Here is a 26128-nt window from a genome sequence, read left to right as displayed (position 1 = left end):
TGAAAAACTCTCTGGATGGTTTTTATTTTGCTTTAGTCTCATTAAAATTGGAATTCAGAGGCTGGCTTTAAAAATAACTTTCTGCTTTTCTTTCTCCCCTTCTCTACCTCCTCTTTCTTTCCCTCCATTTTTATTCTTTTCCTTCACTGTTATCAAAACATAACTGCCTTATGTTATAGTTCTTGAAAGACTACCTAGTGACAGGAACTAATTTAAAAAGTCAAATTCATGGTGAAAAATAGCTGATGCTATTGGTTTTTAAGAAATTTTTCTATCTACTTATTGGCTCAAATAATAAAGATATTACATATGCTCCTGAAACTCATGATTTCAGAGGTAGGATAGGATTGATTTGACTTGCAAGCTCCATGATGAAATTAAGAACCCAGCATCTTTCTTATTATTCTAACTGCATAAATCTGGCTCCCCTTTACGTTCACAAGATGTAGCAAATGTTATCTGGGTAACCTGTTTCTTCATCCATGTTCAGGAAAAAAGCCTAAAACAAGATAAAAATCATCCAGAGAGTTTTTCATGAAGGTAAAGTCACTCATTATTTATAGTTATATTTTGATTCTGGCTGTTTGATTCTTCTTTTCAAAGCAGAACTGTTTTGAAAGTCATATTGAGTCAGACACATCTCCCAGCAGGTAGCTGCCTGTATCAACAGAAAGTCCACTTTGAAGGGGAACATTAAGAATAGACTATTTTATATCTGTCCAGAGTTCCAACTTTCCAAAAAAAAACTTCTCTCTGTCAACATAGAATTACTGAGCTCCAGAACTAAATCTTTAATGATGCATGAGCAGCAAAAAGACTTTCACTCTGTTATCTTTCTTCTCCTTTATCAATGCTGAATTTTAAACCAACCCACCAAAAATGCCTATTATTTAAATTGCAAATGCTATTATAACAAGGTGAGCAGAATAACTTTGGGAATTTGTTTGTGTTTTAGTGTTTATTCTTTAGGAAACCTGATGAATGAGAGTTGTTTCCCCCCCCTTTCACATCCAAAGAAACTGGATTCTGAATGTGTGCTCCATGGCTTCCGGGGCACTGTTATTGTAGAACAGAAAATGGAAAACACTCAGAATAAGTCTTCCCTAACTGAACTGTTGTGACAACTTTTAACCTCAGCATCAGACCCAGATGGATGGGATTACCTCATTAGGCTATTCCTTCCAGATCCATCAGTTACAACCCTCACTGCCCACTTGGTCTATGGTGTGCTCAAGCATCCTTGAGTGTACTACCTGCCCCATCACAGCCCTCGTTCCCTTCCTGTCTTCACAGGTGGCTTCAGCTTAGCCTTTTTAGCTTTGGCTTTATACATATGGCTCACACACATCCTCAAACTCTAGGAAACACTCATCAAGCTGTCCAAGTGTGTCTCAGAAGCCCTTCTTCTCACTAGGCTTGAGGAAGGAGGAAGCAGCCCTCTCCCTGTCCTGATGAAAAGAGCCTCAGCTTGCCAGCATTTTTTCAAAGGAACTCCCTCTTCAACCTCATCCTCCCCTACCCTTTGGTGGATATTAGGATAAGATGCTGGGATAGGCCAGGAAAGCAGCTCCTTTGCAGCACATCCCTCGGGAATGTAAGAACAGCTCCACCTATTATTTTCTAAATTCCTTTTTTGAAGATTTTATTTATTTTTTAGAGAGAGGGGAAGGGAGGAAAAAGTGGAGGAAGAGGAACATCAATGTGTGAGAGAAACATTGATTGGTTGCCTCTCGCACACCCCAACTAGGAACCTGGCCCACAACAAGGCTTGTGCCCTGACCTGAAATCGAACTGATGACCTTTCAGTTTGAAGGCCGCCACTCAGCCCACTGAGCCATACCGGCCAGGGTTCCGCCTGTTATTTTCTACTCAACCTTTTGAGGCTATAGTCAAAACTGAGACCAAAAGTGTTCTATATTAATAACTTATACAAACACAAAATGCACAGTTCATAGTACCCTATGATTTCAAAACCCAGAATCCTTTTAAAATAAAGGGATTAGGTTTCTGGTTAAAATGTTGGATGAGTGTGTGTATTACAAGTAAAGAAATACAGAGGAGAAAGCAACCCCAGCAGGCAATTAGTGGGTTAGAGGTTTTGATTGATTTCTGAAATACCCAAAGGAGACTGAGGTGTAGTGTACTGAATGACAAAACAAGCCACCCAGCACCTTTGGTAGAAGGCAGCTGTCTCCTTTGTAAGCTGCAGGGAGGCACTAAGCTTAGCACTGGCCTATTCAGAACAGAAGTGGGAGGCTGGTCTGTACTGGACGGCTTTCTGCAGAATGGTGGTGCTAGCGGCTGCTTTCCCATCTATCTTCTCCCATCCCACACTTAGTAAGCAACCTACTATTGTCTTTAGTCCTAGGGAGAAAAGCACAGAGAGGTGGTAGCCCAAGAGAAAGAGTGACCTTTTGCACTGAGGTGAGGGCTTCAAGAGTGAACACTTTCACAGCAGAGTAAAGCCTTCTGCCTTTTTGTCAACAAAATTAGCATATGTGATCCCGGCAGGACTTCCACCCAAAAATAAACCCTGTCATTCACACACACACACACACACACACACACACACACATGTTTCTCCCCAGACAGTGTGCCAGTTTCAAGAAGATTCTCTTGGGGAGAACTGAGCTATACATGGACTTGGGAAACCATGCCAGCTACCTCCATTCATCAGTCTTTGCCTTTCATGTAGAAAGAAGAAAGGACAACCAAAAGTCACTGGACCATTGCTCAAGAGGTGCAGGCTACCTGTTGTAAAAGTGGGGAGAACCCTGGTCTCTCACATCCTGTAGAGAGACATGGTTGATCTGGGGAGCAGCTGAATACCTGCTAGGGCTGGGCTCCAACAGAGAGATCCTGATTTCTGTTGCTCTTTACTAAAGTGGACATGACAGTGGTCTTAGATGTGAAAAATAAAGTTTGGCCTGAAGTACTAAGAAGTCTGAGCTTGGGTGCCAGTTATTAAGGAACCCCCTGGGAAAGGCCAGCTGTCCACACCTGGAAAACTTGAGGGTGTCTGCTACTGTGAGAAGTTAAATCTGGGTGCCAGCCTTCCCAGTCGAGGCAGGCAGAGCACTTGATTACATAGAAAATTTCAGGCTCTGCCACTGAGAGGCGTGAGCCATCATTCTCAGCTAGCTTGTTGCCAGGAAACCAAGAACAATTTTCCAAAAGTAATCATCTAAAGAGAAGGGCCAAGAGGAATAAACAGAATGACTAATTATGGAGAAATCAGTTTGCCCAAGGAACCCAAGAGAATTAAAAAATAGAGAAGACATTGTGCCCACCACAACCCCACAATAGCATCTGCCTACCTACCTCCCTTAAGTGTAGAATGGTTGAATTATCAAAGCAGACTCACTGGAATAATAGACCTCATCCAGCACCAAACTTGACTGATAATTCAAAGACTACAGGAAGAACCAGGCGCAGATGTGGCAGCTCTTCTGGAAAGAGCCCAAATCTGTCAAATTCAGCTTTTTAAAAATGTCTCTTTCACCCTCCTTAGAGTGCATTTTGTTTTGAGATTAAAAATTGGTTTCTGAGCAATGTATATGTTCACTCCCAGCCAGTCATGCTGCATAACCCCATCAATTCTAGGCTTAGTTACAATGAGCAGTCTTAACCTGATACTTTTTTCTTTCTCGGGTTTAAGTTTTGCTGAAGTAGATCCTCAATATATTTTTTCCAAAAGTGTAAATAGTAGAAAATTTTCTGAAGTATGCAACTCTGAAAATGTCTTAATATTTTGCTTTTGTGTTGGAGCAATGGTGTCAGTTGTTATATAACTCCAGGTTGTCTTCTTTCTCTCTTCTTCCCTCCCTCCATCTCTCCCTCCTTTTCTCTCTCTCTCTCTCTCTGGTCAAGGTCAACCACCCCCCTCCTGTGTCCCCTCATTGAGGTCACATTCCTGTTATAAACCTTTCACTTCTCAACTATCACTGTTCTTCTTACTATAAGCGGTCTATGCTCCCATCTAGGACCAACTTCTCCACTCTGCATCAGATCCTGTTGTCTTTTATCTATTAAATAGTTGTTCCAGCTATTGTCCATTTTCTCTCCTGTATTGCTTTCTCTTTTGCTCTTTTCTCCTAGATCACTGCCACAGCATATAGACATGTGAAGGATCCAAACGTCTGCCACCCTGAAGCTGACCTTTTCGGATATTGATTTTAAGATGTTTATTAAGAAACAAAAGACACAGAAGGAAACCTTGACCCTCTCCTCTTTTCTGCCCAAAAGATTCAGAGAGAGAAACCTGCTTCAGAAAGGAGAGTTTAAAATCTTGCCTTAGCCTAAGAGAATTAAGCATAGTAAACAAGAGGGCTTCAGGGGGCCTCCATTAGCTAGATACCCCCTGTGTCCCACTGTTTGTAAGTTGCTTAGCAAGGATTTTCCTGCCTTGTGTACTCTGCTCTTTCTCAACTACTTGCAAATCCCTCATTTACACTTCTGAACTCTAATATCCGGTCCCCCCTTTTCTTCTTTGTCCAAAAATGTTGCCCTCACTGTCTTTGGAATTTTTATGGAATCATCACTCTTATGTTTATATCCCATGTGCATGTGTTACACTTTTGTTTTCTCCTGTTACTTTGTTCCTATTAATTTGGCTATAAATCCAGCCAGAAAATCTTAGAAGGTGGGAGGAAAAGTATTAATACTTTTTAGGCCCCAGATATGTAATAACTTTTCACATGTTAAGTAATCTCTTTCCTGATCCTCCAGCCTTGTCCAATGCCTGTCCCGTTCACTCTGTTTCTCTTAATAGAAAAATTCCTCCAGTATGTCAACTATTTTTCAATAAAGCTGGAAAAAGAATAATTAATTTTTAAAAAACCTATGCCTCCATAGCATTGTCTATAATTCCTGACTTTGGTTTGTCTCTTCCCATTCTCTTTTGAACCCTCTCCAAAAGACTTCTACTCCCATCATTCTGTTGTCAGTGGAAATCAGGATCTCCCGTGGAATCACGAGGAAAACATTCCAGGGAGACTGTGGTGTGACAGAATGGTTTATTCTTATAGAAGCCTACCTCTGGGTTTCCAATGTCCCATCTCCCCCCATTCTGCCATGGAAAAAGTCCAATCATGTTTTTAGCAGGGCCAAAGCAAAAGGCAATGTCCAGAGTTTCTGCTTCATATTAAAGCATTGTCCTTTTGGATCCCAGGCCATCTGCTGTGGGCCCCAGTATCTGCTAGGCCCACATGGTTACATGATCCTGGGCGAGAGAGGATGTATGAAAATAGGAGCAAGTACAGGTAATGATTGAGAGAGAGAGAGAGAGTGCACTTCTTTTTCCCCTGGGATTGTATTAGCTTGGGCTTGGGATGGACCAGGTGGTTTTTCAATCAATCAAGTTTTCAATCTTTTTCGGGTTTTTTGATGGGTCCACTTTCTAGTTAGACTGACACCTTCCCCTGCATCCCCAAGAATCCAGTACTGGAGGGAGGAAAGCATCAGTGCTAATTCCCTTGGTGGAGCAATGCTATGATCCCCTTGAGTACAAAGTTGTAGCTTACTGGTGAAGCTAAGAAGGCTTATGCTCTCCAGCTGATTGTATTCAATGCCTAATTCCCTTTGCTCTCTTTATTAATAACTAGTTAACTACTTCTGATAACAATTCCACAAAAATTGTTCTTGCCATGTTGTTAAATGCAATGGGATGAGGGAAACAGGATTATTCTCATCTTTCTTGACTCATTAACAAATAAAATATAGTTTTAAGATTATTGACCATTCCCTCTTCTTTGAAACACATCCTTCATTATACATCCAGGACATCACAATATTATGATTTTTTTTTTCCTACTTCATTGCCCTTTTATTCTCAGGAAGAACAGGCAAGTAAAGAAGAGAAAATCTTCCAGAGCATAGATTAAAGGGAAAATATTTTAAAATGAAAACATGTGTAGAGAGTCAGGGATGATTAAGAGACCTGGGATGCAGCAGAGAGATGCTAGGGTGGTTCCTTCTGAAGTTTATTTTCTGGTATAATCCCCTCCCCTTGAAGGTGGGCTGAACTTGTGATTTCTTCTAGTGAACTGGCTATGGCAAAGGTCATAGGAAGTCACTTTTCTGATTACACTACATTATACAAGATCCTTTCTTGCTCAAAGACAAGTGCTAGGGATCCTCTCTCCACAGCTGGCTTTGAAGAAGAGAACAGTCATGTTGGGAGATCCATGTGACAAGTATCTAAGGGTGGCCTCTAGGAGCTGAGGGTGGCTTCTAGGAGCTGAGAGTGGCTACCAGTAAACCAAGGGCTATCAGTCCTATAGTTGCAAGGAAATGAATTCTGCCAAGCTTGAAGGCAAATTCTTCCCCAGTCAACCTTCCGATGAGACTGCAGACCAGTTGATACCTTGATTGTAGCCTTTTGAGACCTTGAGCAGAGGACTCAGCTAAACTGTACCAAGATTCATGACCCATAGAAACCATAAGATAGTAAATGTGTTTTTGCTTTAAACTGTTTTTTTTTTGTTGTTGTTGTTGTTGTTTTTGTGGTAATTCATTATGCAGCAACAGATGACTGATACATGAAAGGTAAACCTCAAATCTGGGCAATGGGAGTTCCTGAAATAGAAACGAGAGAAAATAAAGAGGAGGAAATAATAAAAAATACTACAAGCATGTTTCTAAAATATAAAGAAATTTAACAACTCAAAATGAAAACTGCTGAGAGTGGCTAATAGGTGGGGAGAAAAAATATCCATACAAAGAGAAAAATTTTTAAATACCAGATTTTTTGAGAGAAGGAAGACTACTACAATTTCTCTAAAGGGAATGAAAAATGGATGCCCATCCTATTGTTGGGTGGCTTCAAAGTTCTAAGGAAAGGCATTTTAACCTGGAGTTATGGACCAACCCGCACCATTACTCCAACATGAAGGTAAAATGGTTATTCTCAGATATGCATAGCTCAGAAAGTTTTTTACTATTTATCCTTCTGAAAGAAAAAAATATTGAGAGTGTATTTTAGGAAAACTTAAAAAATGAATTCAAGGAAGAAGAAAGTATTAGGTCGAGGGAAAGGAGACTAACCCATGATCAAGATCATGTAGTAGACCTAGAAAGCAACTTGTTCAAATTAAAACAGGAAGGCAAAGAAGGTCAGTGGATTTGCCTTGACAAATATCATTAAGAAGCTAGAGGACCTTAGTGAAAACGTAAAGGTACATATATGCTTCTTTTAGGAAAATACAAAGGCAATTAGAAACTAAAAGAAAAACCAAACATCTATGAGGAAGTCAAGGTCTAAATATAAAGCAATCTAAAATGTGGTATAATTTTGAGCCATTGATAGAGTGTAAAACAATAAATTATTTGATTTTAATATTTGGACATATTTTTTCTTCTAGTGTTACAGCTTTTAGCGACATATGAGTACATTTCTTTCTTTATGTATCCCACCACATTACTTTATTAATTCTATGGTAAATAATCACATTCATAATCATCTTGTTATAAATGAGGTATAGGAAGATACCAGTTGTTAAAAACAATCTATAGACAAAAAATGAATAAATTAATTAGAGATGGAGGTGCTGTAGTGAGAACTGGAGGCATGTGGGAAAATCCAATAGAAGACTTAAAAATAACTATAACAATTTGGGAAGAGAAAAGAGGACTGGCAGGTTTGTATAAGTGAAGGAGCCAATAGAAAGCACAATCCATCTGCACTCTGTTCATTACCTCTCTGTATGAGAGGGGCAGCCTGGGGCATCTCTTTCTAATTTCCACAAGGATTGGGTGGGGAGGAGTGGCCTCTCTGGGTAAACCTAGAATCAATTCATTCCTCTGAGATTCTGCCAGCTTTACCCCCAAATGTTCAGATAGTATGAATGTGTGTGTATGTAGGTAGCGGGTGGGGGGCGGTGAGAGGCGGGTGTAGCTTCTTTAGGTGTGGACATCACAAAAGCCCTCAGGTCTAGAGGGGGGCTCTGGAAAACCTTCCTCCCCTACAGTTGCTGGGATCTTTTCAATTCACTCCACTCCCTCTTCCTCTTAGGCAGCTTAATTCCCCGCCCTCAGCCCAGGCATAGGCAAGACAAAAGCCAGGAGGAGGAGTGTCTCTGGGTGCCTGGCAACCGCTGCTCCTGCAGTGCCACACAAAAGCCCACCAGGGCTGGAAACACAAAGGCCCGACTATCTTCTGGGATACGGGAGGTAAACACATCCTAGCAGCAAGATTGAAACACAAACGGATATTTTCAAAGAATGATCTTACATCATTCTTCTTTCCCTCCCAACACACTACACAATGTTGAAGTCTCTGAAAACTATTTCCTACCCTGCCGTCCCTCCAAGAGAACCAGGTCTAACTTCCCCCAACTGAAGCAGCTTGCCAGTTAGAGAAGTATCTTCCCCAGATGTCCTCAGTTTTACAGGCAGGGCAGCCTGTGAGGCAACTTCCCAACTCACATGTATCCAGGCTTAGAATTTCCTCAGTCTGCTGAAGCCTGGATTACTGCTCTCAAGTTTGGGAGAACAGTGTTTGGCTTAATGACAGCTGGAAAGAAAGAGAGTCAATTTTTGACAAAAATAGATCTGATCAGGTCAGGGGACTGTGCCCTCATCTTCCTCACGCTTCTTCCCAGTTTATTAAGCTCAATATCTAATTCCCTTGGCTTTCTTTCTTATTAATAACTAGTTAACTATCGACAGTAACAGTGTAGAGTAAAAGAAAAGCCTAAAGGAGGCTGCTCAGCCTAATTTCTTATTGTTCAGAGTGTTCCCACTCCCTGAATTCTCCCTGGTTCTCCATGATCACCCATCACTCTGACCAACTTGAGTTTCCTCTATGCTGTAAGAAAAGCAAACACAAGCCCCCGGCTTCCCTAAATCCTCAGTGGCTTGCTCTGAATCTCCCCACCATGAGCTTAAGCGGGGCTCTTTGTCTTCACTGGAACCACTGAGGACCTCATCCATGTTTAAATAGCTTCTCTTGGGTTCCAGGCCACTACTTCAAGGGCTGAATAAGAACTATGTCTCTTTGATTGGGTACCAGACCAAAGGGTACTTTCTGTGCCTCCGCATCTAGCTCCCAGGAGGCCTGGGGAAGGGTGCCCACACCAAGCTCCCCAAAGACTGCAGGAGGTCATCGAGGCTTTTGGTTGTGGTGGTGACTTTTCTTTTATCACAGCAGGCAGGATATGGGCCCCTGAATTCAACCCATTCATTGAAGTGGGCAATGGCTTCCAGGCCCCGCCTCTCCCCATTTTCTTCAACTGCTTCAATGGGTAAGAGAGCAGCTGGGTGGGGGGGGGGATGCACAGAGTCCACTTAAGGTGAGTACGCAGCAGGGCGATGCATGCAGTTTGCACGTGCCCATGCCTGTTCTAAATGAGCAAGTCCTGAGCTATGAGTGTCTACGTCTCCTGGGCCAGCTCCTTCTGTACCAAAGGCTCTACTCTGAGTATAAATACAGACCCAGCCTTTCTGACATCTTTCACGTGGGTGTTTAGGGAATAGATGGGCCTGCAGTATCCTCTGGTTTTCAGTAGATAGATCCTAAATCCTCCACTGAAGTTCTTAGACGTTCTGGCACAATGTCTGAGGATTCTGAGCAGTGTCCCTCGTGTGCTTCCCAAATTAATACACTCAAGTTCCAGCCCTTAGGACCTCTGAATGTGACCTTATTGGAAACAGAATCTTCACAGATGTAATTAATTAAGAAGAGGTCATACTGGAGTAGGATGGACCCCTGATACAATAACACTGGTGCCTTTATAAAAAGAGGACATTTGGGCACAGACACACACAGGGGGAAAGCACCAGGGGAAGATTGGAATTATGCTGCCACAGCCAAGGACAGCCAGAGGCTGGAAGAGAGGTCTGAACAAAGGAAACACAGTCATGTCCGACTTCTAGCATCTGAGCTGACACAATAAATTCTGTTGGTTAAGCCACTCGGTTTGAGGTACTTTGTTACGGCAACCCTAAACACTAACACACCTGGGATATTTAACCAGTTGATATTATTTCTGGCCTTGGATATCTGTGACTGGGGCACCATCTACTTCATAGTCCCCCTTCTCTCAGCCTGTACCTACTGTCACTTCTCTGACTGATTTCTATCACAGGCTTCTTCCGCTACCAGTTCCACCAGCTTAGCCTGATGCTCAGGCAGCGAGCGTAGCCAGGTTGGAGGCCACTGGGGCTGCTCTTGTGTTCCTGGAAAAGGTTCATTTTTAAAAGAAATCCAGAATCTGAGATATAGGCCTTAAATACCTCCGTGCCCTTCTCTTTCATGATGCTAGCCTGGAGTATGTAGCAAAATAAATCTCTTCAGTGAACTCAAACAAGGTGTTCACTTTCTGCCCAGGAGTTTTGAAGCATTTTATAGTTTGTGTTTTATTTTTTAAGCATATTATTTCAAAATTCACTGGTTTTCCCCAAATCAGCAGTGACTTAAGAAAATCCTCATGTAGCCCCGTTGATCAATTATCCAAAAGGGTCAAAGTCTCGTCAGAAAAAGTTAATGGTGTCCAATGTTATGGGTTGTAATCAGCCATGGATTGTACAAGAATTCAAATACATTCTGGAACTATTTCTCACATGTAGTTGTTATGAATTTCATCCTATATCATGGTGTATAAGAAATATTACATTCTTTGTATTTCTATAAATCTACTATATAAACCTCAGTCAGCAACAAAATTTATTCTCAGGTATTTGGCGGCTCTTTCTTTCCCAAGTTGGGTAAATGATGTGGATGGAGGTCACAATGTTGAAAAAGAACCCTCTGGTCACTGGTCTACAATGGTTACTTTACAAACCTCATGACCCTTGATTGGGATGGTTTTGCTGCTTTGGGGTCATATTTGGACCCAGGGATTTTTGCTGAGATGTTAGTCACAGGGCTTTGTACTCAAGGCTCTGTCAATGCACCAGAAAGCCATTGTGACTGAGGCCCTGGCACCTCTCTGGGGCCCTCTGGAGTGGGCATTTGGGATCCTCACCAATGGTAGCATCACAAAACCCTCTGCTTCTTCCCTCGATTCTCAAAACCCCATTTGGGGAGGGTTATTTTTGAGTCTTCAGACTTGTACTGAATTGAATAGTATCCCCCCCCTAAAAAAAAAATTGATGTCCTTTCTGCAACCTCAGGATGTGATCTTGTTTTGAAATAGGGTTTTTGCAGGTGTAATTAGTTAAGGTGATATCATATCAGAGTTGACTGGGTCCTAATTCTATACTACTGGCATCCTTATAAGAAGAGCAGAAAGGATACAGTCCTAAAAGGAGAACACCAAGTGACAGTGAAGAAAAAGGTTGACATGATGTGTTTGCAAGTCAAGGAATGCCAAGAATGGCCAGCAACCACCAGACACCAGAAAAAGCAAAGAAGAGTTCTTCCCTGGAGTCTTTAGAGAGAGCATGCCAACACCTTGATTTCAGATTTCTAGCCTCCAGAACTGTGAGAGAATAAATTTCTATGGTTTTAAGACACTCATGTGATATTTTATTAACAGCGCTCAGAAACTAATGTAGGCTCCAAGCACTGTCCTACCTTCCTGCTGGCTGTTGGATATTCCAGCACAATCCCCCTCCATCAGCCTGAACTTCGGCAAAACCAAAGGCAGGAGGCAGCTTGTTTTCTCAGGGTCAGGTCACTGCTGCCCTCAGTGTGTGGCTCAGCAGCCTCGAGGCAGGGCACTCCAAACCCTGCTTCCCAGTGGGAGGCCAGGTGGGGATGGGCCAGGGGTGAGGGACACACTCGGCACTTCCGTGTGTTATTTATGTAAAATTCATACAATATTTGTAAAGTTGACAGAGGAAAATGTTCTTGGGTGGATCTTTAGATTTCAATTTTTCATCACCAGACATAGTTGGACACCCCCCACCCCCCATATCTGGTGGCATCACATATCCACCAATGAAGGGCTCAGACTCAGAAATGAGCACAAAATAGGACTTCGGTTACTCAAAAGAGTTACCACAGGTCTATGCATGTTGTTCACAGGAGAAGAACAGAGTTACTCCTTCTCTCAGGCTCAAGGAGCCTGTTTCATTATATGGATGTTTTGGGGGGAGTCTGTTTTCCTTTAACCTGAGCTTCCTTCTTAGGTTCCAAGCCAGGAGCAGAGATGTAGAAAATATGAAGTGCAGGAAAAGAGAGGACTGGAGAGCTGCAGCCTGTCAGCCATCCCTGGCACTCAGCGGGCTGCTCAGCCACCAGAATTTATAGAGGAGAGAAAAGACAGCCTTGAGGCCCCAGAGAGCTGCTGCTTCTATCTCAGCCTTTGTCCTGAGTGAAATCACAGACCATTGCCTCGACTCCCTACGATTCAGCTGTAACCAGCTGCAAACTTTTGCCAAATCTGTAGACAATGTGGACACCAACAATAGCATCTCAGAGGCACAAGACTGGCCTTAACTTCACTGCCATCCACCTGCCTGCCTCTGGGTCCAGGAGGCAACTCCTCTCCCTCCCTGGGCCTCCAGCAGCGGTCCTCTGAGCCCTTCCTTACCTCTGTAACCACACAGGAGCTTCATTTCTTTAATATGACTTTTTCCTTCATTAAAGCTAGAGCGTCCAGTCTAATAGCCCCATGAACCACTCACCTCCTTTCAACCAGACCCTTCTACCTTTGCACATACTGCAGGAGGTCCACTTCCTTAATCATTAGGCCTCTAAGACAGCAGATTCTGGTTAGCATCAAAGCTTTAGGAACAAAGCCTAAAATCTGTTGACTACAAAAATAGAGTTTTTGTCAAACTAGAGATAACATCTTGACTTCAGTGGAGTTTTAGCCCCAGGCTCATGAAAGTGGAGTGACCCTACTGATCACAACCTCATGAAATGAGGGAGAATGATATCATGGCTGACATCAGGAGCTGATACAACAATCAACTAACTACTCCCTACCCTGAGCCCAACCAATCAGTAAAGCCTACACACCAACTTCCTTAGTTACCATGAGCAAGGTTTTCATGTACCAGCTCAGCCGTGTCTCTGGGCTTTGGCACCATTTCCTTAAATAAACTTTTACTTTTTATGCTGCAAACTCATGTTTGTGTCTTTTGGGGCTTTGATGGGCACAGGCAAATGAACACCCTTTAGTTTAATAACATCTATCTTCCCTGAACCTTTCTCCCCCAAAGTCCAAAAGAAAGAACATTGCCTTCCCACCTCACCCAATGTCATCACTGATCTGAAAGTTTTTGTTTTCAATTTCTAGATCTGCTCCTTCTCAGATGGTTATGGAAATCTCCACTTGCTTCCTAGAGTTGCATCCCCATTCTAGAGGAGTTAACCTTTTTTATTTTGGCCCCAGAAAGACAATGGCATCTACACAGCAGACCGGCATTGACATGGCATCCCAGGCCAGAAGGATTTAGTCTGGCACTATAACACCTGCGAGACTTTCAGAGACCAGGTCAGATTGAATGCAGTCCAGTTGCTTTTATTTTTTTACACTTTTTAAATGGTAAGTTTAGATTCACAGTAAAATTGAGCAGAAAGTGTAGAGCTTTTCTACATTCTCTCTGCCATCACTATCAACATTCCCCACCAGGGTAGTACATTTATCACAATTGGTGAACCCACATAAATCCATCATAATCACCAGAGTCCATAGTTTACATTAAGGTTCGCTCTTCGTTTTTGACAAATGTATAAAAACAGGTATCCACCATTATAGCATCATACAGAGCAGGTTCATTGCCCTAGAATTCCTCTATGCTCTACGTATTTATCCTTCCCTTCCCTCAATCTTTGACAACATGATCTTTGTATGGTCTTCATAGTTTTGCCTTTTTCAAAATGCCATACAGTTCGAGTCATCCAGAATATAGACTTTTTATAGTGAATTATTTTGCTGAGTATATGCATTTAGGATTTCTCTGTATCTTTTCACAACTTGATAGCTCTAGGTGCTTTTTAAACAATTTTTCCAATATGAGATAGGTGTTGGGCCTGCCTGCTCCTCATATAAACTCCAGGTCTCAAGTTCCAACTCATGTCAATCCCTTTCCTCCTTTCTAGCTACCATAGATCAACTTTCAGAAATGAGAAGAGTGTCACAGGAGATGCAGATTAATGAGTTTAAACATTTCGTGCTGGGAAATATTCAACTGTTTTGTGTGACATTGAAGCCTATCATGATATGTGACAGATATTATCCACAGACTGAATCTATAATTCTTTGTTTTTAATAAATATATTTAAAGAATATATGCATTATTTAGTACTCTGGAAAATATAGACTTTTTAACTATTTAATTATTTAATTTATGGTAAAACATTTAAATACCAGCTTTAAAATGTCTGAAGAAGTACAGAAGTTTTCAAGTGTTTTTCAAAATGTTTACGGTGTCCTTGAGCAAAAATGTTTGAGGGCCATCAGCTAGAAGCAATGTAGCAAAGGAGCAAAGTCAGCTTCATATTTCACACACCAGTTACTCTGCAGGACATCATTGTTCAGCAACTCAATACACTCATTACCCAGAATAACCAAGAAAATATTCCATCTGTTCTTAGCTTATGTTAACTAAGGCAGGGAAGTGTGTAATGCATATTAGAATAATGATTAAAATAAAATTTCTTTTAGAATGTTCATCAAAAAATTTACTCATCATCTAATACCCTGGCATGGCGTGTGACCATTCTATACATTTTTAATTGTTAGTTATGGTGTTTAAATATTTTAGCACGTAAAGCAGGAAATAGGAAGTACCTGAGAAATTAAGACAAGAGAAAATTATGTTTGCTAGGGCATGATATTACCTTTGCCCTGTTCCTTACCAGCCCGTTGACCTTGGACTCATCCTTTGTCAGGGATGAGGTAGAGTGAAAGCTACATCAGCAAGGCCCAAGGCACAGCAGCCCACGTCAATTTAAAAGCACAAATAATTGGGAGTTAACAAATACTTTTAAAAAATAAGTTTAATAATAAAATATAATATGAAGTGAATAATTCTACTATATAATAGTTAATGATTTTATTTTTAGATCAGTTTTCTCACTCAATAATAATTATGCATCAGAAAAAACACTCCTTGTATACCTGAAACTAATATAAAATCATATTGAATGTCAACTGTAATTGAAAAATTAAACAAATAAATGAAATTATTTTTAGAAAAAGAAAAAACTCTCCTGAGCCCTAGAAAGTCTCATGCTCAGGATGATAGCACCTTTACACCTGAATAAGTCTATTAAATTTCTTCCCAGAGTGAATATTCTTCCATGCTCAGGGTAGCTTCAAGTAGTAAATTCTGCCTCAAATCTCAGTATAAAACAAAGATATAAGAATTTTGAAGACAGTGAAAATTGCAGTAACTTTAGGAGGTCATTCATGACTAAAAAGCAAATGTCCTTACTAAATAGTATTTGGGGTCTGGAAACTGTGAAAAGATGGTCATTGGATGTAATAGAAAAAAGAAGTTTCAATCAAAGGCATCAGTCTTTGAGATTCATATTTAGAAAGGAAGAATATTAAAGTCAAAGGAAAGTCAGGCACAGGTGCAATAATGTGATCAGACAATTTGGAAGAGTCTCTGGTTCTTCCACAGAAGTACTTTGTTCCTCGTCCTTGCCCTGTCACCTTGCATTGTACTAGGCACATAGTAAACATGTGACAAATATTTGTATGGATGAATGGATGAGTTTTTGAATCAATGTCCATATTCCCTTAGTCCAAGGCTCTAGGACACTTGGTCAGGTATAGATGCAGCACAAACAAGTAGCTAACTGGAGCCACAAAAGCTGAACAGAACTGTTGACAAAGGCAATGCCCAGGACTGATGTGGTGCTTTGCTCTCTCTTTATCCAGTAGACATTGGCAGCCATGTAACTGCCATCTTCTCAGTCCCTTACAGCTGGAAACCTGCTCTTCCTTCCATCTATCGAAAGGGGGCAGCAGAGAAGAACAAATTCAGATTTGAGGCCTGCTATGAGTAAAGTCATCCCACCCCACAAATATCTTAATGCAGATTTTCCAAATTGTGCCTTCCTAAAAGTGAATGAAAAAGCATTTTTTGGGGTGGGTGGAGAAGTTAAAGACCTAAAGTTAATCAAGTTAAGAGAAATCTACATTAGAGCTAGTTAGTGCCTATACTGAAAATGTTCTTAGAGATTAAAATTTTTTTTTTTTTTTGGAGACTCAAGAACAGCATACAATAGGGAGCATTTCTCAAACATTTTAAATAGTGAAGGACCCCTCAAGTTTTTAAATTTCTTGGAATGCCTATTAACATTTCAAGGGACACCAAAGCTCTGTAGAAGACAAATTAGGAAGTGTCCTAACAAATTTGTTCCCTTCCTAATGCTTTAAGGTAGCAACTCTATTTGTCAATGAGGAGACAAGGATGGCAACATTGACCCCTACCATTTCATGAGTAACCTCTCATGTAGAGAAAGAGCAGAATGAACTCTCTGGATACCTTTGACATTCCAATATGGAGCCATTGTCATCCATGACAGGTATATCAAATGCTATGTCAAGATTGAGGTAATAGGTATAATGGGATTGCCTTTAGGAGGGGCCCAGGAAATACCCAAAACCACAAGTCTGGACACTTGGATAGAGACTCCGTCTATACACCATGTGAGTGGGACCCTCATGCCTTGGAGGCTGTGAGAATTCAGAGATCCGACCACCCAACACTTGTTCTTGGCTGTACCGCTGCTCATGCGTGGAGCCCTGCCAGACTTCAACTCCACCAGATGTATGCCACCACTGTGGACTCCTGGCTTGAGAACCCTGCCACCAGAGACCTGGATTTTGTGCCAGCCGCTTACTCTGCTTGTTTCTATCATGTAAGCTCCCCCTCTCTGTGTGTAACCTGTGTGAGACTGTATTGGCTTGTTGGAGATGTCTCCCCTTGTAAATCTGGCACTGTGGGAAGATACAAATGTGTGTGAATTACTCCTTTTAGGGATGCTTTCTTGCTCATTACACTTCTCTAAAGATGGAGCTTGAAAAATATAGATGTGCCCCAAATCCTTTACACTTGGCACTTCCCCTTCTCACCTTCTCTCCTGTAGGTAAAGCCAACCTTCACATTTTTATTTGACAGTTAAAAATCTGACCAGGATCCTCCAGCTGGGTATGTGGCTCTGTGAAATGTTGAGTAAGGCCATGCTTTTGTACAGGCTGGAGAATCGTGGAGCTTTCTGGTTTATTGCCACTGTATCAGTTGCCAGTCTACTGTCATATGCTGTTTCCATCCGTTTTTAGAAAGAGAGAGAATGATTTGCCTGGATAAACAAGTAGACTAAACATTAACTTGAGTCTCTCCTATCGTTACTATTGCTGTCCCATTGATAAATAAATTATATTTACAGAGCACCTTAATAATGTTTAAAATGCTTTCAAATACGTTTCTGATTTTTCTTAACTAAAATCCTCCGAGAGAGTTTATGTTAGGGAATGTTTGGACTCTGGCCAACACTAGCCAAAAATGAACTTGTTGCTTGACTTTGAAGTGCTTTACAGAACTGAAGAAATGAATAAGAAGAACAGAGTCTTAGGAAGAACCAGGAAAGTCCTGGAGAAATGGGTAATAGGAACTAGTGGAAGGTCTTTTCTGAGCTTTGCCATGGGCAAGGACTGACTTTTCCAGCCAGGCTCAGTTCTTCTGTCACCCCTCAAGACTCACATTCCAGAGATAGAACATCTGAATGTCATGGCAGGCAGTTACAAGCCTACCCCTTGGCTCAGGGATGATTCACCATAAAACTGCACGTGATTTTCCTAAAAGGAAATTATAAGAATATTGCCAAAAGAAGGGAGCTTGGCTGCTTGGAAAAAAAAATTAGTAGCTTTAGGCAAAACAAGTGTCTGCCTCTCTGTCTTAGAGTTGAGAAAACTGAGGGATGATTTGAATTGTACAAAGTCATGTGGTTAACAAACAGGAAACCCTATATTAGAATTTATATTATCTTATTCTTGAACCTGTATTTTTTCTATGATCACCTTATATTCTATGGAGTCCTCTGGATGCAGCAACAACAACAGCTATCATTTATCAAGGACCACTGTGATCAGATACTGTTCTAAATACTTATGGGATTAATTCATTTATCCCTCATAAGAACCCTATGAGATGGGTGCAATTATTATCCCATTTCAGAGATGAGGAAAAGGAGGCATAAAGAGGTGCCAGAGCTACTAAGTAGTACAGTCAGAATTAAAGCCAAAATGAGTCCTAGAACCTACTTTCAAAATCATTCTGTAATGACACAACACATGACCAATCTAAAGTTTTATTGTTTACACCCTCTTCTCAATTTTTTTCTCTGCTATTTCTTCCAGCAAATATTTTGTGTGCAACTGAAGGTTTCAGACACCATGCTAGACTCTAGGGAAGTTGCAGTGAACAGGATGGTCACAGCGTGCTGTCGTGGGCTCTCAGTGTCGTAGGGAGAACAGGTTAGTAAATCGTTACAGTGCTCTGTGCTTAACCCCACGTCGTTGCTGTACTTGGCCCAGACTGGGGAACCAGAGACCAGAGAAGACTGAAGCCCCTGGCAAAGGGCGATGGGTAGAGAGGAGAAAGGGATGGAAAAGATCATACCACCTAATCCCTCAGGTATCAAAGGGCAAGTATAAAACACAGGCAGGCCTCATAAACAAAAAACAAGATCATTCTCATGGGGCCATAGAGTTTCACCTCTCTGCTTCACTGAGATTGTCTGTTCTCCTGCTCTCTTTATGCTCGGCTTTCTCTTATTTTGCATGTCTCCTTTGCTTCCTCTACCATAACTCCGGCTTGTACAAACCTTGGTCTGCCATGGCCCTGACGGCAGGCCTCAACCCATATGTTCTATTAACACAGCCATTCACCATTATGAGTGGAGTGGCCCTATCTACATCCATTCTCCCCTCCTTCTCAGAGGGAGATAAGAAAACTACATTTTCCAGACTTTCTTGTGGTTGGGCTCTAAACCTGTTAGATGCATCTTCATGAAGGTAGATATGATGGGTAGGATACTTCCCCTGCCTCTTTGGAGGGTTTCTGCTAGCCTATGGGATCAGGCACTGAATTGTGAAACAACCAATCTCTAACTGAGCTCAGAGAAAAAGATCTGAAAGAGAGGATGTTGGCCTATCCTATTGGCTTCCTGACCCTGAGCGGTCTGGTTTAGTTAGTTAGTTATGCTGGGGGTGAGATTGGGGCAACCACAGGTGTGGGGCTGTTCAATTCAAGAAGCAGATGGGTCTGGAGAGGTCAGCTTGACCCAGACTATGCAGGGAATCATAGGCCACATTAAGGAATTTAGACCAAGCCTAAGAATAATTGGAAGCTGGTGAACGGTTTAAAACAACTAAAAGCCATTTAAGGGACTAGAGTTCTAAAAAAAAAAAAAGAAAATCTAGGCTTCAGTATGGAAAATGAGCTTCAGGAAGCACGAATGCAGGCAAGGAGACCTGTCAGAGGCTATCAGGTGTGTCCACACGGGAGGAGAGGAGGTGGCCTAAAGTTAGCATGTGGCAGTGAGAGTGAAGGAACTAGATCAGGGAGATTTTAGTAATCATGGACACCTGGAAAGAACTCTGTTTCCTCCGTATATTTAGGGTCAAATCCAAGTTCTGTAGGGCCTGAGTTCATAAAAATTAGGTGTGTGTGTGGGGGGCTTCTATTTTAACAAAGACAAACACAAAATTAAGAATGAAGTGAATATTTACTTGGATACATTACAAATGTTAAAAGTTGCCAAGTATTACAAACATCACTCAATCCAGGAATGGCCTGAACATCTCCATAATATCCAACCCCCCCTTTATACACAGTGTTGTTTTTTCATGTGTGTGTGATATTCTTTTCTATAGGAGAGACCAGAAAGGACCTAGTCTGTCTCCTAGCATGGCCCTCCTCCATGGCCCACATACTCTTGGCTCTGGCAGTCTTAGGAGAGATTCACATTGATAGACAACCTCTAGACCTGCACTTTTCTATCGTTGTGTTTCAGGAGTGATAGTGTGGAGTATGTGCACCACGTATTTGCATATGGGGAGCAGGAGAGTTCCTGGAAGATGTTCCTTTACCAGGAGAACTAGCAACAGTTAACTGTGCACTGAAGTGCCACCTAAGTGAAACCCAAACCAAATATTTTTCCAACTTAACCGAATCAGATCCCAAATATTCCAGGGCCACTTCTATGTCACCTGACACAAGGAAATGTGACAAAGAAGACGTCAGTGCTAGGGTGCAAAGAGTTAGTTGTCTTAACCGATTGCAGTTTAATGGTTTACTTTTGCAAACTTTACCAAAGTGTATGATCATATGAATGCCTTGCTGGGCCCCTTCCAAGGCCTTGCAAGGGCCAGTGTGCATGAGGGGCCCTGAAGCTGAAATGTTGCTAGCTTTGTGATCAGTCTGTCTCTGCACACATAAAAAAGAACTCAGCTAGTTGAGGTCCCAAACCAGCTTTAATCTGGAGATTTTGCATCAAAAATAATTCCCAAAGTCCTGCTCTGAGCTGGTGCAGCCACCACTGGGCACAGCCGTGAATACTGGACATGATAGCCAGAACCACTGCCACTTTTGTTGCTGGACTGGGGCTTGCAAGTCCTGCTACTTTGTGCTAACAACTTCGGACACAAAATCTGGTGCATGTGATCTCCTTGGCAGAGCCTGGTCTTAGGTGTAAAGGAAGCCAGAAAAGAGACCTTTCCAGCTTCTGTGTGGTAGACAGTCAGTCTCCTATGCAGCGCCCTCATCACTGACCAGCAAATACGGAGACACGTCATGAAGCCAGACCAGAGCTCCCAAGCCAACAGAGGCTGCTGTGGTCACACAGCATTGAGCAACTTTTTCTGACATCATGGAATAAAAGAAAGGATGGACTTAGTCATCAAATACCATTTTTTGTGACTGCCTCCATTCAAAGGGCATGGTAATAATACTAAAGATTTAAAAACGAGAAATAATTTATTTGGAAAAAATAGCTGATCAAATGGAGAAGGGTGCTCATGTTGTACAGTTAAGCAGTGCAGAAGCAGACTTAGGCCCACTAATAGGTAAGACAAGTGCAGTTTAAAGGAAGATCGTAATTTGAATAGCTCTATTAGTTGACCAAATGCATCTCTTGTGAAAATTAGAAAAAGCTGCTCCTTCTGTATGATTTTTACTATCATTTCTTGGAATATTAGTTTCATGAACAAATAAACAAACCTCTGCTATCTGTGAATAGGGATGGCCCACCTAAGTCGTGCAGTATACAAATTGCACAACAGTGTATGCCAGCCCTACATTTGAAGAGCTTTTTTTCAGAACTACATTTAGATATACAATATTTTAACAACATTAGAAAAACAATTTTTTAAGAAAATGCTTTTTATGCGTAATTAGGATTGGTCTAAATTCCTTAGTGTGACCTAAGTGACTATTCCAATGTATTAGCTATTTTCAGATTTTCCAGGTTCCCTTTTAAGTCTCTACCAATATGCAGAGAGATTTTTAAAAATTATTTTAATGGTAGTGAGCATGCAATTTTCTACTCTGACTGCCCCATTTAAAATAATAGAAATAACATGTTTTTATATTGCTATCTTTTAATGATTTATCACATGATTTTACATCAAGTGGGCATATCAATGAATTTAAGGATACTTCTGCAACTTGAGGAACTTTAATAAATGTTATGATTGGTATTATTCTACACGTGAGAAATAAAGTTATTTTTAGAGAAAAAGAAAACTTGTAGAAAAAGGAATTACTTAGATAACATAAATTTGTAAAATAATAAATATCCTTCCAAAATCATAAAATAATGAGTGTTTTATTGGAATATGGTTAACAAAGAGCTGAATTTATATCTGGATTTCTTTTGGCCTAGAGATCATATTTCTCCATTTGTGTTTACACTGTAATGAACAATTTTAGGGAAAAAATTCCGGAGGCACATTTTACATAACATAGTGCAATGGGATGCACCACAGAGAAGCAACAGGGTGTAACAGAAAACATGTAGATTTTGGAATCAAGTGGACTTAGACCGCTGAGCTCTGAAATGTTATGTTCTGCAAGAAGACTTGTACAAGAATGCTTATAACAGCTTTATTTATAACAGCCCAAACAAAATAGCCCAAGCATCCATCAGTAGGAAAAGGGATAAATAAACTGTGATATAGTCACCCATGGGATCCTATTTAGATATAAAGAGAATGAACTACTAATACGCACAAAACCATGGATGCATCTCAAAATTATGCCCAGTGAAAGAAACCTTACACAAAGGTACATGTTCTGACTCCAGTATGTGAAGAAGCAGAACAGGTAGAGGTGCCCCACGCAGCAACACATCAGAACATGGGTGCTTCTAGAGGTTGAGGTAGAAATTTACTCAGAAGAGACATATAGGAACTTTCTGAAAAGATAGTCAAGTTCTGTAACTTAATAGGGATTTGCATTGTATGTGCTTTTCTGAACTCATGCAATGGTACCTCCTGGATAAAAAAGAAGCCAAACAAATACTGAACTCCAGTTGATGATACACACACTGAAGTATTTCAGCTTACTTTGACAAGTATAAAAAGTAAAACAGATTAACAGATGGCTAGAGGAATGGATATATAGATAGCTGGGTAAATAGCACACAGAGTAAAATGTTGGTTATAGAACCTATGTCTTTCTTGTGATTGAAAATTTTCATGCTAAGACATTAGAAAGTAGTTTTTGATCTGAGACATGTTTCATAAATTTCTGCATTTCAGTTTCTACAAAATGGAGGTAATAGCATTTACTTCATAAAGTTGTAAAGTATAAGAAAAAAATGGCACCAAGATAGACCTGGTATATAAATGTTCACATGCTGTGTGATGTTGCTTGCCTACTCTTTCATCCCCTCTTACTTGTCTTGTTAATTTATAAGTGATGCTATGTATTTTTTTCTTTAAAACAAAAATGTATTATTTTTATGATCCTGGATAGTTCCTTTGCTTCGTGGTGATGACTGCAGGGGTCATCATACTGTTACATTCAGGACGGAGTTCACCTGAGACTGCAATTTCCAAGATAACTTCACTCATGTGTCTGGCACCTCAGCTGGCTTGGAGTTCTGGAGACTGGAAGTTCAAGGTCAAGGTATCAAGGTGGTCAGGTTCTGGTGAGATCTTCCTTCTTATCTTACAGATGGTCACTTGTTAGCTGTGTCCTTGCATGGCCTTTCCTCAGTGTGTGCACATGGAGTCAAAGAACTTGCTCTCATCCTCTTTGTATGAGGCCATCAGTCCTGCACATCAGTGTTTGTTGAATGACTGAGGAAATGGTTGTGTCTTCTGTGGCACAAATCACACTGCAGCATAATCTTCTCAGAGAAAATGCTAGTTATGCCATTCACTTACTGATTTGCACACTTCCATCACCGCTAGGAATGGAAAGTCACAGCCAGGAGTCACCATCAGGAATGAAAAGTTCAAAAATTAACTCATAAGGTTTGGCTTCAATCCTAAGAAGACCTCCCTCTAGGTACTCAGGGAGGCTTGTGCCTTCTGATAATATGTGTTTTTGGACTTGATAGCATTGCCTATGAACAAGTGGTCTAAAATGGTATGTAGCAAAATTAGTGGGGCTACATGGGCTGTGCTGTCTATCTGCTGATTATACATTGCTTGGGAGGAGCAATAGCTTCTAATGATGGTAGTGGTTCAAATTCCATGGAGGAGGGACAGCCTGTGGTGACATTTATTCTAAAGAGACTGACAGAAAGGAGAGAGAAAAGACAAAGCATTATACACAATCTACATGTGGGTTTTGCTATTAAAAAACTAAATAGTTATTCAGCTAATTGAAGGTTTCATTGTGAGTGCTCACTTACTTAAATATTTATTGAGGGTCTACAACATGCCTGGTATTGTGCTCGCAGATGGAGATACAGAGATGGACGAGTGCACAAGATTGGCATGTGCCTGTCCTCGTGGAACTTCCATCCTGGTAATGCTAAAGTTAGTTGGGTTTATAGGGACTGTTACTGGACAGGGGTCCTGGGCCTGAGAGGCTGCAGAGGACCAGCCTGTAGTGTGTGGTTTCTTGACTTTGTGCAGGAAATATTTCACAACACAGGTCTAGGTGATTTGAGAGTATGTTTATTGAAGTTGGGAACAGTGAAATAAGGAAGGGTCTAAGGTAGAAGAATCAACAGGAGAGAGCCTAGGCAGGGCTGCTTTACCTCACTAGGAAGCCAGAGAAAAGGGGGTCTTGGAGACATGTTCAGGGGGTTAGCCTGGAACAAGCTGCCTCTGCCTGTTGCTCCCCTAGGTGCAAGTCTCATGGGGACCCTTAGAGTTTAAGGGAGAATTCACTAAAAAAAGAAGATTCAAGTGGATATGCCCCCATGGAGACTGTGACCACTTCTTTGTCTTGAGGGTTTTATCTCCTTTTCCAAAGATAGGGACTTTAGGGGAGGTCTCTGGGGAGATACCAATAGAATGTTCATCAGTGTTTCCAGAGTCATGGTCTCTACTCATTGGTTAGCACCAGGGTAGAGGGTTCTAATCCTCAGGTCCAGTGATATACCAGGAGAGGAAAAGCCACAGGAGGCTGGGCAAGGTCTGGCACCACCCAGATGACCTTTTGTATCTGGCTGTAAAATTGTTCAGCCATTTTGTTCAGCTATCTGTCTCAGTTTGCCCATCCCACTTGCCAAGAAAATGTCCTAGCTTTTTCCTAACCTGCATCAGGATCAGCTTTTTAGCAAACAAATATTTACTTTGTATTTACTCTGTGCCAGACCCTTGAAATATCATAATAAACCAAACACACATAGTGCACACACTCATGAATCTTGCTATCTGAAGATCAGGTAGATTTAATAAAATAACTGAGTGTAACTATAATAAATACATCATAAGTGTGCAAAATACTGTGAAGGGGAAGCACAGGTTTCTAAAATAATTTTAGGTAGGAGAATATTACCTTCCAGGCTGGGTAAAAAATAATGTTCTTTCTAAACTTTTTTTCTGAGTTAAGAGAATAAAGTCAGCACAGAATGAAGACCGAGACCTCTGTGGGCCACGTCAGGCCAACAATGGAATGTCAACAGAATTTGATGCATCAGGAAGCATTGTGGTCAGTCGCATTGTTTGCTTAGTCCTTTTGATTTCTCATGGGTTTATGCCTTCGGAGTTCCTGTAGGGTTGGGCTATGGACAGCAAACTGAGAATCGTTGAATTGCTTGTAGCCGTTGTAAGGAATTCTGGAATCAGGTGTATCTTTTGCTTAGTCAAAAACTTCAGCAAACACCCCAACACTTCCATGGTGGCAAAAAGCTTCTGGAGACACAGAGCCTGGGATTAAAAACAATGCAATTATACAACTGATTCATTGCAAGAACATGCCCCTCAGCTGAGCTCACTGGTTCTGAACAGAAAGAAGATAGAAGTCAAGGGAGTACGGAGAGCTGATGAGAAATATGTGTCTGACAAATAAAATCTGCTGCTCCTACAATCATAACACATCCCGGGCATAAATAAAAACTAAAGCATCATTGCACTGCATATTCTTTGGTGTGGATAAGCTGATCTGTGGGGTTCTAAACTACTCATCACTTCATCAGGAGGGGGCTGGGCTATGTTTGGAGACTTCCGTTTTTCAACACTATTAGCAGATGTACAATAGGTGCATAATAAATACTAGTTGAATTATTACAGGTTGGTTTTCATTTGCTACCTGAGTCCCTGAAGGATAAGAAAGATAGAGAAATATCTAGAGATCAGCAAACAAAATGTACAAATGATAAATTAATTTTAGAGCTGTGTTACAATCCAGCCGAAATACTGAAGGTGAGTCTCGTGTGTATTAGCTTCTGTCCGTACAAGCACAAACGTGTCCAGAGGAATAACTCGTCTAAAACCCATAATACGTGACAACTTCTTAAGGTCAAGATAGGCAGAAAGTGAAGAAAGCCAAGAAAATCGGAGAAGAATAAGGTTGGGAATTTAGGATCTAAGAGAGTTATAACATTAAACTACCTGCTTCATAGCCTCAGCTGCAGCATTGACCAGCTGTGAGGCATTAGGCAAGTTACCCGACCTTCATTTCCTCTTTGTAATATGGGCATCTGCCTCACAAGTTTTCCTCCAAAGAATCATTTGAATTCATGCCCTTATCACAATTTCTGGCACATAATAAGTGCTCCATAAATTTTAGGTTTCACTCCTAATGGTTTTCTAAA

The sequence above is a fragment of the Furipterus horrens genome, unplaced genomic scaffold (assembly GCF_987537825.1).
Source record: "Furipterus horrens unplaced genomic scaffold, mFurHor1.1.pri manual_scaffold_6, whole genome shotgun sequence".
NCBI lineage: Eukaryota > Metazoa > Chordata > Mammalia > Chiroptera > Furipteridae > Furipterus > Furipterus horrens.
The sequence above is the reverse complement of the archived record's forward strand: the minus strand, read 5'-3'. Positions refer to the sequence as shown.